Genomic DNA, 18140 nt, shown 5'->3' with positions numbered 1-18140 from the left:
GAGGTAGTTAGTAGAGAAATTAGGAAAGATAGGGACGATGAGTTGATAGATGATGAGATAGAGGTAGAGGCTCCAGGTAAGTCACATAGTAAAACACCAATCATAGAGCCACCAGTTAAGAAAAACACTGATAAGAAGCCGGTTGGAGTCCGACCACCACCACACACCATTGACCTAGCCTATGTCCCGTATCCCGCTCGTCTAAAGAATCAAAAGTATACGAAAGATTACGGGTATTTTCTTAATATATTTAGCCAATTGAATGTCAACCTTCCGTTCGTAGAAGTCCTTCAGCATATGCCTAAATACGCCAAATTTTTGAAAGACCTTCTTAAAAGAAAGAATAAGTTGGAGGAGCTGTCGACTGTTCCCCTAAATGGAGAATGTTCTGCAGTAGTTCTCAATAAAGTTCCGGAGAAATTACCCGACCCCGTTGTTTTTACCATTCCATGTCTTTTCTGAAGTGATACGACGTGTTAAGCATTAGCCGATCTAGGAGCTAGTATAAACCTTATGCCATATTATTTGTATGAAAAGCTAGACCTAGGAAAGCTCAACCCTACTCGTATGACGTTGTCTTTAGCCGATCGTTCCATTAAGTATCCGAGGGGTGTCGTAGAGAATTTTCTTGTTAAGGTAGATAATTTGGTTTTCGCCACTGATTTTGTTGTTTTAGATATGGAGGCCGACGAGAGAGTTCCTATTATTTTAGGTCGTCCATTCTTACGTACTGCTAGAGCGTTCATTGACGTGTTTGAAGGTAAGATCACTCTTAGAGCCAGTGATGATAGTGCCACCTATTTGACTAAGTCCATGAGACATCCGAGTGGTCAAGACGGTCTAATTGATCCATGTCACCCAGTTTACTCGATAGAATCATTTATCTCGGGCATGGATCCTAGTTTTAATTGTTCCCGTTCGGTGAGTTTAAGTGTGGGGAAGGAACCAGAGGTTTTTAGTTCTCGGGAAATGGTGAAGTGCGTTGGAGAAACGAGTGGTGGTAAGCGAAAGTTTGAGAAGGTTTGTGGAGTTAGAAAGAAGAAGACCAGGATTGACGAATGGTCGGATCATGATTCAATATCCTTGAGGGCATTGGAGTTTTACCGAGGTGGAGGAAACTCCACTCGGTCCGCCACGTGATTCGCATAGAATGTCAAGTGTAGAGTTTGTATAATTTCTTTCATTTTATTTTTTATTTTTCTTTGAGTCACTAACGTAGTTTTTTGTAGTTCTTCTTTGTTTTGTGTTTTGCTAGGTAAACGTGAGATTGTTTGAGCTAGAGAGACGATCCTCAAGGGAAATTTATTGAAAAAGACAAGTGTGGGGATGAAGTAGCAGTGGAGCTGTATACTTTATATTTTTATTTGCTGTTAATTATTCATGATTTATTTGTTGGTTGGTAAAATACTTTAATTGCATAATATCTATCATTATGATAAGATACATTTTTTAGACATGTTTATTTGTTTTGTTTGGCCGCTTACGTTCGTGAGAGAAGGAGATACCATTTGCTGAGCAAGTTCGTAGTTGGAGAGCATTCTTAGAAGAAGACTCTAGCATCACGTTTCATTCGCATATTACCAGCTAAGTCTTTTCCATTATCTAGCATATTAACTTTTTATTTTGTTTATATAATTTTTAGAGTTTTAGTTTTTGTAGTCCAACTTTTTTTTATTTTTGTTTTAAGTCGTCTTTATCCTTACATTGAGGACAATGCAAAATTTAAGTGTGGGGATAGGATATTTGAGTCATGATTTTGTATATAAGAAAAAAAAATTAAAAAATTGAAAAATGTTTTACAAATGTCCCTTGAATTTAGTTTTTTGCGTTAAAGTGGGAAATAATGATATTTATCGGGAAATTGTTTTTTCAAACTACTAATAATATGAGATAAATAAAAGAAAACGCACTTAACTTGGGATGTGTCGGTAGGCTCAGCCTTGAAAATGAAAGGGCAATTTGATAAAATGGTTAAAACGGAGATCTTTTGTGGGTAAAGCGTTTTGTCCGTGGAAGATAAGTAATGAAAGGTCGGGCCATACTCAAGCCTCAATTATTGGTATGAAAAGTGGAAATATTATAAATTTTTAAATCTGAATACGTTATCATATGATGCTTGGGTAGGCCCATCTCGTTTATATATAAAGAGGGTGTTAAGAAAATACAACTTTTGGTAGCCGATTTGGAGAGAAGAAACCAAGGTTTTGAAGGGTTTTTGGAGGTTGATTGCATTAGAGATCATAGAGCTTTCATACGATTGTTCAAGGGTCGATTAAGAAGGGTTCTTTCGTTCTTTTTCATCATCTTTGATCATTATATATTATGAATCTCTTTTGTTTACTTGGTTTTAGTTATTTATCTTTGATTATGACTATGCTAGGCTAGACTTCATGTCTACCTAGGTTTGATGAACATGTGTTGATTTGATTCTTGCTTTGGACAATTGATTTGATTATGGTTTCGTTAATTTAATAGTATAAGACTTGATTTTTCTTTCATGATGCATATGAATATTTATTATCTTGATTGATTGTTAACTAATGCTTCACATAGATCTTTTATCTTTTGATTGTGTTCTTTAGATTTAGGGTTTATGTTTAATCATTACTTGGTGTTTTGATTATTATGGTTGAATAGGCCTATTAGATTATAGAAGCTAGTTGATAGTTGGTTAGGGTTTTAAATGTTCTTTTAAATTCCATTGTTTTCCTACAACCTTTCAAAGTTAGAATTTGTAAATATTCCACAAAACAGTCTTCATGGCAGTCTCCCCCAAAACTTATGTTTGAGCCAACCACATATCAACACACTAGTAATAGGTGATAATCGGTTTACCGGGTCACTTCCACTCTCAATATCAAATTGTAACATCCCAAATATTATAATATTAAATAAAGAAAGTTGCGTTAAATTGTCGTGTGTTATATAATGTTAACTAGCACATAATAAGGAAACGATCATGGACTTGGACTAATTAAGATGGATTAAGGGGATTGGGCCTTAGGTCCATGGGCTTTAAGGGATATAAATATCCCCTAAACCATCCTAAAACCCTAAATCCTCACACTTTCCATCTTATCCTCTACACACTCAAAACACACACCACACACCACCCAATACACGGCCGAGAGAGAGACGGGAGGGACTTGAGGCCAAACGAACGTTAGTTAGTATTAGATCTTTATTACGCGAGCTATATACAAGATCTAGAGTGCGTAAACAAGTTAAACGAGATCCAAAAGAACACTAAAGGTATGTTCTTGACCCTTTAAAGTTTATGTTTTTAGGATCGGTTAGCCTTGAAACTTAAAACGACAGCAGATCGGGTATAAACAAAACGTAAAGTTATAAACTTGATGTTAAAACGAACCTAATGAAACCGAAAACATAAATAGCTCGTTTAAGAAAAACCTTAGAACCAATATTTATGTCTTACCGGCCAAGTTTTACCCAAACAAGACCACGGGAATGATCACGGGTTCGATTGACATCATATCCAGGAATTTCTCGGTAAAACGATGATGATTTTGGGGATTTAGGGACAAACAGCGGAGGCTACTGAACAACTTCGCCTACAAGCAAACTTCGCCTGCAAGCAAGTTCGCTTGCAAGCAAGTTCGCCGAACCGATCAACTTCGCTGATTGATTAAGTCCGCTGCCGGTTAAGTTCGCCAGATACTAAGTGCTGGATATAACTTCGCCACTCTAAGTTCGCTCACGTATAAGTTCGCCTATGAATATGTTCGCTTGTAGTTAACTTCGCTTAATGCTAAGTTCGCTTGTATATAACTTCGCTTATATACAAGTTCGCTTACAATTAAGCTCGACCCCAGCCAGGGGCTCTGCCCCTTGGACCCTGCTAGGGGCGACCCCGCTGCCAGGGGCGCTACCCCCGGACCCCGTTCGTTGTGGGTTATAATTGAACTAGAAACACAATATAGATAGAGATAGATGAATGATACGTGTAATTGTTATACAGTTATCCGTGCACAGCTCAAGAAAGGAATAACTATAAACGTTGAACGTAACTGCATTCAGGTGAGTTTCTAGCCCCACTTCCTTGTTATGTTTTCGGGGCTGTGTGCATACTCAATGTGATCAGTCAATACACTTATTCTAAGTGATAAGTGTATGCCCTATGTGATATATGTGTACGGTATGAATGATTGCTTGTCGGTACGTGAACGATCTTCGGATATTGCATGTACCGTTAGGTTATAAATAAAGATATGGATATTGTATGTAATGCAAGGATGATTACTTGTCGATACGTGAACGATCTTCGGATATTGCATGTATTACCAAGAATAGATATGATGGTCTCCTTATATGGATATTAAATGATAACTTATATACAGAGTTCCCTATACGGATAATATACAGAGTGTTCCTTTGATGGAAAGCATAGTGTTCCTTTAATGGAAAGCCCCGTGTTCCTTTGATGGAAAGCATAGTGTTCCTTTAATGGAAAGCCCAGTGTTCCTTTGATGGAAAGCATAGTGTTCCTTTAATGGAAAGGATAGTGTTCCTTCTATGGAAGTATATAGGATGTTCCTTCTATGGAGAATATATATATAGAGTGTCCTTCTATGGAGAATATAAATAGCAGGGTAATAGTAATAGTTCTTTTAATAGATATTATGTGACGTTCTCTTATGGATAATTATACAAGGATAAGATGCGTATGTATGTAAGATATGTGTATGTATTGTATGTCGCCTGATTAACTAGAACTCACTCAGTGTAGCTGACCTTTAGTATGCACGCAGGTGAATATGATTAAAGAGCTAGCATGAGGTTGGCACATGGCATGGATCGAACGGCTGGCATTTGAAGATGGAAGAAATGATGTTTTAATATGAGGATTTATGTTATGATTTTATAGAAAAAGATTAAATGTTTTGTAATAAACAGTTACAATTTTATATTCCGCGAAAGTTTTAATAAACTCTGATTTGTAGAACTGTGTTTATGAGTAAATCCGACGTTAATGTAGGACTACCGGGAACGGGGCCTTACACAAATTGTTCAAAGTTGAAATTTTTTGATGTTTTTGATAATTATTTCACGGGAGGGTTAAAGATTGATTTCGGAAAACTGCAAAAACTTCAGTTTTTTGGTCTTGGTCGCAAACCCTATTGATTGCAAGAAATTCTTTGATTCTTTGTCCAACTGTAGCAATTTAGAGGATTTGGAGCTTTACGAAAGCCAATTAACAAGGGTGTTACCAAATTCACTTGGGAACTTCTCATCTAAACTGAATTACATAGGGCTTGTTGGGAATTATATATAGGCAATTTGTTTGGCCTGAATTCAATTGATCTTGCATAAAATAGCTTCACAGGCATAATTCCTAAAAGCATAGGAAAGTTTCGAAGCATGGAAAAATTGTCTCTTGGCTTGAATGCTTTCCCTGGGGTTATTCCACAATCCATAGGAAACATGTCATTTCTAAATGTACTATATTTGAGTACAAATAAATTGGAAGGCACTATACCATCGGCTATAGGCGGTTGTGAAAAGTTGTTATATGTAAACCTGTCTAGTAATAACCTAAGAGGGAGTATACCGAAAGAAATATTTCAAGTGTCTTCACTTTCCATTGGTCTAGATTTGAGTCAAAACAATTTGAGTGGAGTGCTTCCACAAGAGATTGGAAACTTCAAGATCTTAGAAAATCTTGATTTATCGGGAAACCGTTTATCAGGTGAACTTCCAAGTGGTTTTAGCAATTGCATTAGCCTTCAAACACTAAATCTTTCCAGAAATTTCTTCCATGGGTTGATGTCAGATGCATTGAGCTCTTTGAGAGGCCTCGAATATGTTATCTTGTCCCGAAATAGCTTTTCTGAGCCCATTCCAACATTTTTGCAAGAAATGGATTTGAAGTATCTAGATCTTTCATATAACAACTTTGAGGGAGAGGTGTCGGTTAAAGGTGAATTTGCTAACACAAGTATGATATCAATAATTGGGAACCATGGACTTTGTGGTGGCATACCTAAACTTCACCTACCAAAACGCACAACCAAAAGAAGTACTAAAAAGCTTCATGCTGGTGTTGTCGTAGCGATCTCACTATCTTCCACTGTTGTAGGTTTGCCTCTTGTGTTAATTCTTTTGTTATACTTTTGTATAAAAAGGAAAACAGATAAATCATTTGGTACAACATCGACCAGATCATTTGAGAAGATTTCATATAGAAGCCTCTTCAAAGCAACCGAAGAGTTCTCTTTAGAAAATCTGATTGGTACCGGTAGCTTTGCTTCAGTTTATAAAGGAGTTCTTAATGAAAATGGCTTCACTGTGGCAGTCAAAGTTTTGAACCTTAATATCCGAGGAGGTTTTAGGAGTTTTGTGGCCGAGTGTGATGCCTTGAGGAATATTCGCCATCGCAACTTGGTGAAGGTTATAACTTCTTGTTCAAGTATAGATTTTCAAGGAAATGATTTCAAAGCTTTGGTTTACGATTTCACGTCAAATGGAAGTTTGGAGAGCTGGTTGCATTCAACACACCAAACGCTAGATTTTTCTCAAAGAATCAACATTATCAAGGATGTGGCTTGTGCTATTGAGTATCTACATTGTCAATGCGGAAACATAGTTGTCCATTGTGATTTGAAGCCAAGCAACATTTTATTGGATACTGATATGGTTGCTCATGTTGGAGATTTTGGGTTTGCCAAAATTCTTTCCCTTGAAGGAGTTTCTAACGCAAGCAGCAATAGCTCTCGTGTTTTTAGAGGAACCATTGGGTATGCACCTCCAGGTAAGCTAACGAACACTATTCCACTATTCTATTTCTGAGCAGTTTTTGTTCCATCTAAGATTCTAACACGAGAATATGCTGATGTCACAAGTACTTTATATGGATTCAATGTAAAAAACTGTAAGTTGGAATAAATTGTTAGCTTGACATAGAGAACTAATAAGATAAAGGCTGTGTAAAAGTCATACTTTTAACTGAAAACCAATTATATTTTTAGGTTGTGGCTTTTTCTTAGTTTCAGTTCAACTTAATCCTTAAACTTATGTTAGCAATCCATAATAAAACTATCTTTTAATGGTTGTCGTAGTAGTTGTGACCCGAAACCAAATTTATACCTTTGGAAAACGACTCCTTTTGAACCGAAACCAAATTAATACACTCCAAAAATGGTCCATTTTGACCCAAACTCATTTTGGCCAGACCCCGTTTTAACCTGAACCCGTTATGACCTGTTACTTTACCCAACCCAACCCTACCCGCTCGTTTTGGCAGGCCTAATTAATAGTTATAATAGTCAGTTAAACATCTTGACTTCTGGGGTCAATTTCTTAATTTATATCCATTTCAATGTTCATGATTTTTCTTCCAAAATTAATGTTCTTTCACTTCTGGATCTTGAGCGCCATTACAGTTTGTCATGCTACATATTATACTGTAGTGATCTTGAGCGCAATTTAAAACATCAAGGGCGCATGCTACAGAATGGCACTTCGAGTCCCTCTAGGCTATTCCTACGTAAAAAAAATGAGCTCTCGTGGTCCACTGGCTGTCCTTTTCCTTCTGTTTTATTTTTGAGCAACGGCCTCTGCTTTCATGGAGAATGCCTAACTGCTTTTCCGCAGCTAGCCATTTTTTATTATAATTATTTTTTGTTTTCTTCTTTTTTTATTTTTATTCCTTGAGGTACGTAGTTAATGTGTATCCGGATGTGGAACCATTGATGTATCCGCTGAGGCCTCTTCTTATCTGTTCAGTAAGCCAATAAGCAATCCTCAAGACAAGAAAGGAAGATCTAGACTTTCTACTAACTCTATAGCATAACCCTGGTCTAAGACTTCACCCAAAGAGTGAAACGAATCAATGGTCTCCTCCTCGGCTTTCTTGCTAATGGAAGTAGGTAGTATATATGCCTTTCCCTATTCTGCTACGGTGGCTTTTCTTAACTGGGCTAGTGTCCCCGTCTATTCAAGGTGCGTTTTTGTTACAAGCTTGCTAATGGAAGTTGGTAGTATATATGCCTTCCCTATTCTGCTACAGTGGCTTTTCTTAACTGGGCTAGTGTCCCCATCTATTCAAGGTGCGTTTTTGTTACAAGCCAAACAGAAGAACTCAACCCAAAAGACTAGTATGATAGATGAGGAAACCTATTGGGCTTATAAAGCCCACATCAGTTGCCCATATAACCGATGTGGGACAAGTCTCATACCTTGCAATGGTTTCAGTCCGTAACAATGCACCCTCCTTAAGGGCCAACGTCCTTGTTGGTCATGGCTGGCTCACTCCAGGCCACCACTCCGTGGGCCACCACTCCGAGGTTGGCTTTGATACCAATGTTACAAGCCAAACAGAATAACTCAACCCAAAAGACTAGTCTGATAGATTAGGAAACCCATTTGGCTTATAAAGCCCACATCAGTTGTCCATACAACCGATGTGGGACAAGTCCCATACCTTGCAATGGTTTCAGTCCGTAACAATTTTCTTTTCAACTGGTCCTTTAAGTTGTTGGGTGAGGGTGTGCGCGCCTCTTTTTCTTCTTCCGGCTTGAGTTCTTAATGCCTGAAGGGAAAGGCTCTTGGACCACATTAACGGCTTGAGCAAGAGCATTGGTGCGTACACGATGAAAGTAATTTGGCTCTAGTTTTCAACCAATATACCGAATAACAAGCAAAGCACTAAAAGGTAACAATAAAACAAATATGAAATATACTACAACTCGTTGGCCTAGTAATTTAAAAGGTCCAAGGGAGCAGAGAAAAATAGCGTCCACACACTGTATACATTTAATTTGATTTAATTTAATAATAATAATAATAATAAAATACTAAAGTGAGTGTGACACGAGGCCACTATGTATGTATTATGGTTCGATTTCAACGCTTAACTACGATCATAAACATACTGATGCATGCATTCAGTTAACTAAAAAGTGAACCATAGATTTTGCAATATGGTTCCTTTTTATTTATTTATTATTATTTGTTTTTATTACTCCGCGTTTATGATAACATGTTTATAAGATATCAACTCATAATGTATGTTGTTTAATTCAAGGTCGTCATATGTGACTATGTGAGACCGATATTCACTCGTTTCTTAACTACAGAACTTCTTAGTAATTAGTATGCATATATCACTCAACACTAGCTTGACTGCAAACCTTAAATGGCAGTTATGAGTTTACTAATCATTAGGATGGCAATGGGTTAGGTCATGTGACGGGTTTAGGTATTCCAAATCCATACCTGATTATTAAAGTCCGTCCCAAACCCGTCAGACATTTATCGGGTAATTATCTATCGGGTTTCGAGTTTCCCCATCAGGTTTCGGGCTTCCTATCGGGTTTTGACAAAATACTAGTTGGGTATACCTGACCAAAATCCACCGGGTTTTATATCAAGTTTTGACAATATATAACAAATCGATTACAAACATGATTATCATAAAAATATAATTTCGCAAATAATTGCCATTAACAAATTTCGACAAGTACTTCTCCAAAATTCAACAAAAGAAAAAAAAACAATTCAACAAAATAAGTTAGCCGGGTGTTTCATGTTATATAAGGTACTAGCTTTAGAAACCCATGCATAACACGGGATAAGTTAATGTATAAATTACAATGAGTAATTTAATACAAATAAAAAAAAGATAATTAAGTCTCTTTATATTATTTAATTTTTACGACTTATTAAACATTGAATATTTGTAAAAAAAAAAATATTATAGTTTTCTTAGATGTCTCAAAAATTGCATGTTAATGTACTCTTTAAACATAAACTCTTTTATATACATTTTAATTTTAAAGAAAATATCTTTTAAGACATGTAATTATTATATTAATATCTTTTTATATTAAGTAAGTTTACAATATACTTTATGGCATTAGTAATTCAATCAAGGGAGATTGACCAATTAATATGGTATGTTGAATTTATAATTAATACTATATATTGAAAGATTATTTTTATTTTTCATCAATAGAAGATAAGTGATTTTGGCGGAAATCTGATAGTGAGAATTAATTTTATAATGTCATGTGTCCAGAATTATTTTCTTTTATTAGTATAGGTAGATTGATTTATAGTATAATCTTAAATATATATAAACAAAATATTTAAAAACTCTCTGGTTGCTCTTTACATTCTCTTAAACCACCAAATTGCTTTATTTGTAAATTGAGGCTTCTAATGCAATTGACCCGAATTCACGGGTATGAGTCTCACCAAACCAAGATAGCTCTTAAACGAGTTATAACATTTCATTAAATCAAAAATTAATCTAACCAAATAATTTATATGAAAATCCTACAATATAGGGATATAATAAAAATTAATATATAAATTTTTTTTCTAAAAAGATATTATTTATAACTAAGAAAAAAACTTATAGTAAAAAATATAAGCGTGTCACGGGTCTCACCAAACTCATATAGCTTTTAAACTGGGTTATAACATCTTATTTATTTGAGAAACGTTTTCATTATCAAACCCTAAGAATATTATTAACTTATTAAACAATAAACAAAATTAAACAACAAAAGTATACAATATTGAAAACAAACAATGTAAAACAACCCTCGTAGTAGTAGAGAGAATAAAAACTAATTTTATACTTACTTCAAAGAGACACTTAATCGCCCTTTATTATTTAAAAAACATAATAAACGTGGATGGGCCACGGATAGAGTAGTGAGAGACTAAAACACCATCATGCTTATGACTTATGAGTCGTTTGAAAATAAATATAACCATTAAATACTATTACCTTCTTAATATTCCAATTAAAGATAATGATTTATGAATCCAAAAGTCATGATGAATAGAAACCAAAAGCATATTCAATAATTGGGCAATTATGTAAATATAATATGTGTTAAAATGGAAAATAGGATTCTGTTTTACAATGCTTAGCTACTTGATATGAATAGATAGCTTTCTACAAGTAATTTCTGTCATTGAGAATTATGGATTAAAGCACTTTACATCTTGAACACGAGTCACTATGTGCTCACCATTCTTCTTAATAGCAATCTTGCTTCTTGTTGTTCTTTTACAAAAGAATGTTGCTGGACCTGGTTCGAATCTTCCTGTGGATCATGTTGCATTATTGAAAATGAAATCCATGATTACAAAAGACCCTCACGGTGTGTTTAAATCATGGAATGATTCTCTTCCTTTTTGTATGTGGCGAGGAGTGGCATGCAGTCATCGACACCAAAAAGTCACAAGCTTGAATCTAACAGGTGAAGGTTTAGAAGGTTCCTTATCTCCTTTTCTTGGAAACCTCAGCTTCCTCAAGTCCATCCTCTTAGATGATAATCGGATTTATGGAAGTATCCCAAATGATATAAGTCGTTTATCACGATTGCAAAAGCTTTCTATTTGCAATAATTTTTTGACTGAAGAAATCCAAGCCAACTTATCAAGTTGCTCAAACCTATGGTTACTTGACTTATTTTCAAATAATTTGTATGGGAAAATTCCAAATACTTTTAGTTCTCTAAAGATGATGAAAAGGTTACGCTTAAACAAGAATAACTTCATAGGTGGGATTCCACCATCCATTGGCAATCTCACATATCTAAAAAACCTCTTTCTATATACAAACCAATTAGGAGGAAACATTCCCTGATTCCTTCAATCAGTTGAAAGAACGATAGCATTAGGGCTTGGAGAAAATGGCCTTGTTGGACAGTTCCATTGCTTTCCTATACCCTTTCAATGTTGGAATATTTGAATATTCCACTAAATCAAGTTCATGGCAATATACGCAAAAACTTATGTTTGAGCCACCCTCGTCTCAAGATACTAGAAATAGATTGGAATCACTTCAGCGGATTCTTTCCGCCCTTGATATCAAATTGTTCAGAATTGGAACGTTTTGATGCATCTTTAAATAATTTTAAAGGGAGAATACAGATTGATTTTGGAAAATTGCAAAATCTTCAGTATTTGGATCTTGCTTCCAATTTTCAGTAGACGTCCTTTATGTTTGATCAGATTTTCAGTAGACATCATTTATCGAAACAAATAGCAGAAGACATAATTTATGTTTGAAATCCCTTTCACGTTAAGTCCTTTGGCACTAACCCAGTTAAATTTTTCCGTTAAATCTTATCATTTGCAAGGCACATGAGGTTATTTTAGTCATTTTACTCATATCAATAAATAAAACAAAAAAATATAAATATATCTCTCTCTCCCTCTCTCTTCTTTCTCTCTCTTTCTCTGAATATCCTAATCTTCATCCTAATCCGGCCGCCACCCGCTCTTTCCTCACCACCCACGACCTCACCCTTCTCCCCACCAAACCCTAACCCTTGAATCCAATTTCTCCGCCGTCTCTCTCTCCATCTCCAACCTTTTATCTCTCCTCCACCACCCCATCGCCTTCACCATACCTAAACCACCACCACCACCTCCGTCATGGTTCCACCTCTTGATGACGTCACTTCCCGACACCGACCCATTATTCATCGAATCATTCCGTATGATACCCATCTTAACCCCTTCAATAATATCACTCCCAGTTACCCCTAATTACGCAATTGCCACCACATTGTTTCGATTAGCACACACTGCGTCGTCTAATGCGGCTGCACGTCGCTTCGATATCGATTCGGCGACTGCGTGTAGAGTTTTTTATGTCGTGTGTAAGGCGATTATCGAAAATGGTGGAACTGCATTAAACGCCTAAAAATTGAAATTGATGAAGATGGTGTGGGCCGCATTAATGGTTAAGATAAACCTAAAAATTGTGAACCTAAATGTTTTTATAAATCAATTGACTGGTGTGGTATGATGGTGGTGTACTGGTGCGATTCTAGGTCGTCGGAACCGAGCTGCTCGGAGAAGGTGAAGTGGGTGGAAGGGGGGAGAGAGAGAGAGGGATTATGTTTTTAGAGAAAGGATCAAATAAGAAGTAGGTTTTCCTAAGAAGGCTAGAAAGGAGGGTATTTTAGTCTACTACCTTAATATTAAAACCCACTTAATTTAATTTTAAAAACTCACTTAATTAAAACCCACTTAAATTTTCACTCATCTCCTGCAACTACCACCGCCCACCGCCACCCACCGCCACCCACCGCCACCACCTTGCCGGAAAAGTCTTCGAAAATTTCGCCGGAAAATAACGCTATGAAAAACACAATGAAAAAGACATAATGTAAAAAACACAATGGAAAAAACACTATGAAAATAAAAACACAATGACAAAAACACAATGAAAACACAACTAAAAAACACAATGCAAAAAACATTATGAAAAAATAAAACACAATTGTATAACACAATTTTGTAAAACATAATTATGATAAAACACATATTGTAAAAACCCACGAATTTTTTTTTATTTTGTTAAAGCAATATGGTACTCATATAAAAGATAAAAAAAAACACTCGTTTTTATGGTGAAATTGTTTTGAAAAAAAAATGTCATATAAAAAAGTTATGGACGTTTTAAAATGATGGAGGAATTTGACATGTGTCTTGCATGTGGAGAGAGAAAGTCAACAAATGTGTCATCCCTTTTATGCGCTTACCTTTGTTTTACATTTGATGATATCTCTAATCTAATCTTAACCATTCAATTCTCAAATGAATGGACATGATTATTTTCTATTCTTCCTAGGAAAACTAATCTTCTTATTATAACTCAACCTTATGTTTTTATATCTAATTTTTTAGCTATAAAATAAATTATGCGTAAAATTACAAAACTACCCTCATGTGGCTTGCACATAATCAAATTTAACAGAAAAATTTAACCGGGTTAGTGTCAAAGGACTTAACGTGAAAGGGATTTCAAACATGAATTATGTCTTCTGCTATTTGTGTCGATAAAGGACGTCTACTGAAAATCTGATCAAACATAAAGGACGTCTTTTGCCATTTTGTCTAGTTTTAAAAGCAACCCTATGGATTGCAAAATCTCTTTGATTCTTTGTCCAAATGTAGCAATTTGGAGGCCTTGGAACTTCCCTAAAGCAGATTAACGGGAGTGTTACCGAATTCACTTGGCAACTTCTCATCCAAATTTGGAGGCCTTGATCTAACATTAAACAACTTCAAAGGTGTGATTCCTGAAAGCATAAGAAAGATACAGAACATAGAAATACTATATCTTAACTTTAATACTTTATCTGGGATTATTCCAGCATCAACAGGAAACCTATCATCTCTAACGAAATTAGATTTGGGTGCGAACATATTGGCAGGCACAATACCATCGACTTTAAGCACTTGCAAAAAGTTGATAGATCTAGAACTTTATGGAAATAACCTTGGAGGAAGTTTACCCAAATAAATATTCCAATTGCTTTCACTTACCATTGAGAAGAGATTGGCAACCTGAAGATGTTAGGATATCTTGACCGGCATGTCCCAAAATCGTTTATCAAGTGAACTTCCAAGTAGTTTTGGCAGCTGCATTAGCCTTCAAATACTAAATATTTCCACAAATTTCTTTCATGGATCAATGCTAAAGGCATTGAGTTCTTTAAGAGGCCTTGAATATGTTAACTTTTCCCAAAAGAACTTTTCTGGGCCTATTCCATCATACTTGCAAGAAATGAATTTGAAGTATCTAGATATTTCATACAACAAATTTGAGGGAGAGGTTCCTGTTAAAGGTATTTTTGCCAACACAAGTACGATGTCAATCATCGGGAACCATAGACTTTGTGCTGGCATACCTATGCTTCACCTACCAAAATGCACAGCCAAGAGAAGTACTAAAAAACTTTATGTTCGTGGTGTTGTAGCGATCTCACTATCCTCGACTGTTGTAGGTTTGGCTTTGGTGTCATTTCTCTTGGTTCATGTCTGTATAAAAAAGAATGCGGATAAACCATTAGATACAATATCGAGTGAATCTTTCGAGAAAATCTCATACGAAAGACTTTTCAAAGTTACCAAAGGGTTCTCTATAAATAATTTGATTGGTATAGGTAAATTTGCCTCGTTCTACAAAGGAGTTCTTAATGAAAGTGGCTTCACTGTGGCAATCAAAGTACTGAACCTCAATCGGCGAGGAGGTTTCAAGAGTTTTATTGCCGAGTGTGATGCCATGAGAAATATTCGCCATCGCAACCTGGTGAAGGTTATAACTTCTTGTTCAAGTATCGATTTCCATGGTAATGATTTTAAAGCTTTAGTTTATGATTTCATGCAAAGTGGGAGTTTGGAGAGTTGGTTAAACATTATTAAGGATGTGGCTTGTGGTCTTGATTATTTACATTGTAGGTGTGGAAATGTTGTTCATTGTGATTTAAAGCCAAGCAACATTTTATTGGACACTAATATGGTTGCTCATGTTGGAGATTTTGGGCTTGCAAAAGTTCTTTCGCTTGAAGGAGTTTCTAGTGCAAATAGTAATAGCTCAAGTGCTTTCAGAGGAACCATTGGGTATGCACCACCAGGTAACTTTATAATCACTAGTTAATTCGACTATTTTTTTTAGTTTACATTATGTTATAACACATTACGATTAACTCTACATGAGTTTCAGAATATGGACTTGGAAGTGCGGTCTCAACCAGCGGGGACATTTATAGCTATGGAATCCTGTTGTTGGAGATGATGACACGGAGGAAACCTGTAGATCCAATGTTTGAAGAAGGTCTAACTTTGCATTCCTATGCTAGGAATGCCTTGGCTGATGGCTATGTGCTTAATATTCTGGACCCAGTGCTTCTAAACGTGGATGTCAATGAAAAGAGTTTGATTTCGTTGGTGAAAATACAATGCTCTTCCAAGTCTCCACAAGATAGGATGGATATTGAGACTGTTGTTCGTGAGCTCTTCTCAATAACAGTCACAACTTGATCTTGAGTTGTTAAACGTCCACAAATCTGCAACCCCCAAAAAATCTAGTATGTGATTGTCTTATAATGTATGTTTATATTATAATAAGTTAATGCTTGTATCTGAATGAGCGTCTGTTCTTATGTCTATTATGATATGTGCGGTTGTATTGAGTGTTCCTGGAATGTATTTCCACAAGTGGTTGTTCATGTTTGTAAATTATAAGAATTTGATATTTGTGTTTACCATTGGTTTATTCATGCCTCCAAACACTGATTATGTATTTTCCATAGGGACTATGCACTGAGAGTTACTTATTATTGTTCGTGCGACCTGCCTTTACAAGAGTCAGTAGAGCACAATGACTTTTGAGGTCAAATTCATTTTCCGTTTTCTGTTTCAGTGTCTGTATGATTTTGAATTCATAAAATTTTGTGACTTCTGAAACTATTATGTCATTAAATTTTTCAAGAGTTTTTCAACCTATTTCCACAAGTGGTTGTTCAATTTTGATGTTAAAGTTATCCAGCTTGACCTGAAAGCCAAGTTATGCATATATAGTTATATACCTTTGAATTACTGGACAGTTTTTCCATCTAAGATTGTAACACGTGACTCCGCTGAATTGTTAGTTTGACATAGAGAAATAACAACGTAAAGACCATATAAAACTCATGTTATTAGTCTTTGTTGTATTTGTAACTGAACACCACTTGTCTTTTTAGGTTGTAGATTTTTCTTAGTTTTCAGTTCAACTTCATCCTTAAACTAAAGCTTGCAATCCAGAATCCAAAATAAAAAAATAGAGTAAAATTACATGGCATGTACATATTTTCTAAATTTGAAAAAGTACAGGTTTCGTTTATACTATTCCGAGAGGTGCAACATGGCCGGAAACACCATTTGTTGGGGGAAAAAAGCATTTAAAAAAAACCCAAAAGGTGTTATACAATTCTAGTAAAATTGTAAAAATCTACAATAAAACATGAACGGCAACCTACTGAGAGAAATGTTTAGGCCCAAATTGGTAATCACTTGGTTGTGAGATGGGCTTTTCAGTTTCGCTGTCAGATGGATATAAAGCATGATATGTTTGTGCCCGAAAATGGGCGGTATGAAACTGCAAAAAACCGTAATACAATTACAAGTTATCAGCTACAAATCAATAAATTTCATTGACGGATCTAGAAAAATATTTTCAGGGATAGCGCAAAAATTTTTTAACCATACACAGAACTTTTTATACCCATTTCGCGAACGGGCGCCCAGTTTCGCGTTTCGCTCGTACAGGCACCCGGTCACGTGTTTCGGGTGTCACGCGCACCTGTTACGCGTGTACCAGCATCCGGTTACCAGTTTCACATGTATCGGGTCTTGGTAATCCGTTTCACTCGTACAGGCGCCCAATTACCGTTTCGCTCGTCCTGGACCCGGTTTCTCGTTGGTTCCGACGCATGGTCACCCGTTTCGCACATACTGGTAACATGTTTCACGCGTACCTTTGCCCGGTTATTTAAGTTGGACTTTAAAGTTTAATTAAATTATAGGCTTTTGGACTACAAAATTTTGAAAGGTGAAATTTTGGGTTTTAAAAACTTTAAGGGGTAACATAATATAATTCCAAGGGTAACGAAACGCTAAAAAATATATACATTACATCTGCCCTGATAAATTCGACCACTTAAATGTATCACCAAAAATGATGAAGAGAACTAATTGTTAGCCATTAATTTTGTTTGGGCGGTCTTTGATGAGTTGGTGCCTTGTTTATCAAGTTAAGCTCATAACTTGATTTATAAAGAATAAATTACTTTGTGAACAAGTCGAACCGACAATAAGAAGTTTATTTATTAACTATACCTAGATTTGTTTTTACTAATAATAATTAAATATGATTGGGTTTTGTTTTGTATTCTAGTCTAATTAGGTTTTCAACTTTAAATATTTAGTATATATATACCCGAGCTTACGGGTTATATCATAGTGATTGTAATTTTCAAATTAATGAAAATTACAGAGATTGAGCTTATGATCTAAATTTGTTTTTGTGTTTGCGATTCTAATATCCTATATTTTTCTAGTCATGTTAATAATTTAGTAATTTGTGTGCCAAAACTATGCACCATTTGCTGATCCGTGGGGCGTGGACCAAGGGATGTAGGCCTAGGAAAGCTTGAAAGAATGAAGGTTAGGCTAAGGGATATACACCCTTCAACACCACTCCTCTTATTCGTCACGTGTACGTCATGTCAGTTTTTCCTCTATCATTCAACATCATCCTCAACACCTTTCAACCAAGGAAATACACCATTCTCCTCATTCTCCACCGGTCTCCATTTTTAGTT

General features: G+C 35.7%; 1 pseudogene; it reads left to right on the top strand.

The window, feature by feature from the left end:
* The first annotated feature begins 969 nt into the window (after window positions 1-969).
* Window positions 970-15816, top strand: LOC143614436 (putative LRR receptor-like serine/threonine-protein kinase At3g47570; annotated as a pseudogene).
* The last annotated feature ends 2324 nt before the right edge of the window (window positions 15817-18140 follow it).

Source organism: Bidens hawaiensis, unplaced genomic scaffold (assembly GCF_021521415.1).
Source record: "Bidens hawaiensis isolate Kalapana, Puna unplaced genomic scaffold, B.hawaiensis_p1.1 tig00040012_1, whole genome shotgun sequence".
NCBI lineage: Eukaryota > Viridiplantae > Streptophyta > Magnoliopsida > Asterales > Asteraceae > Bidens > Bidens hawaiensis.
The sequence above is the reverse complement of the archived record's forward strand: the minus strand, read 5'-3'. Positions and strand labels throughout refer to the sequence as shown.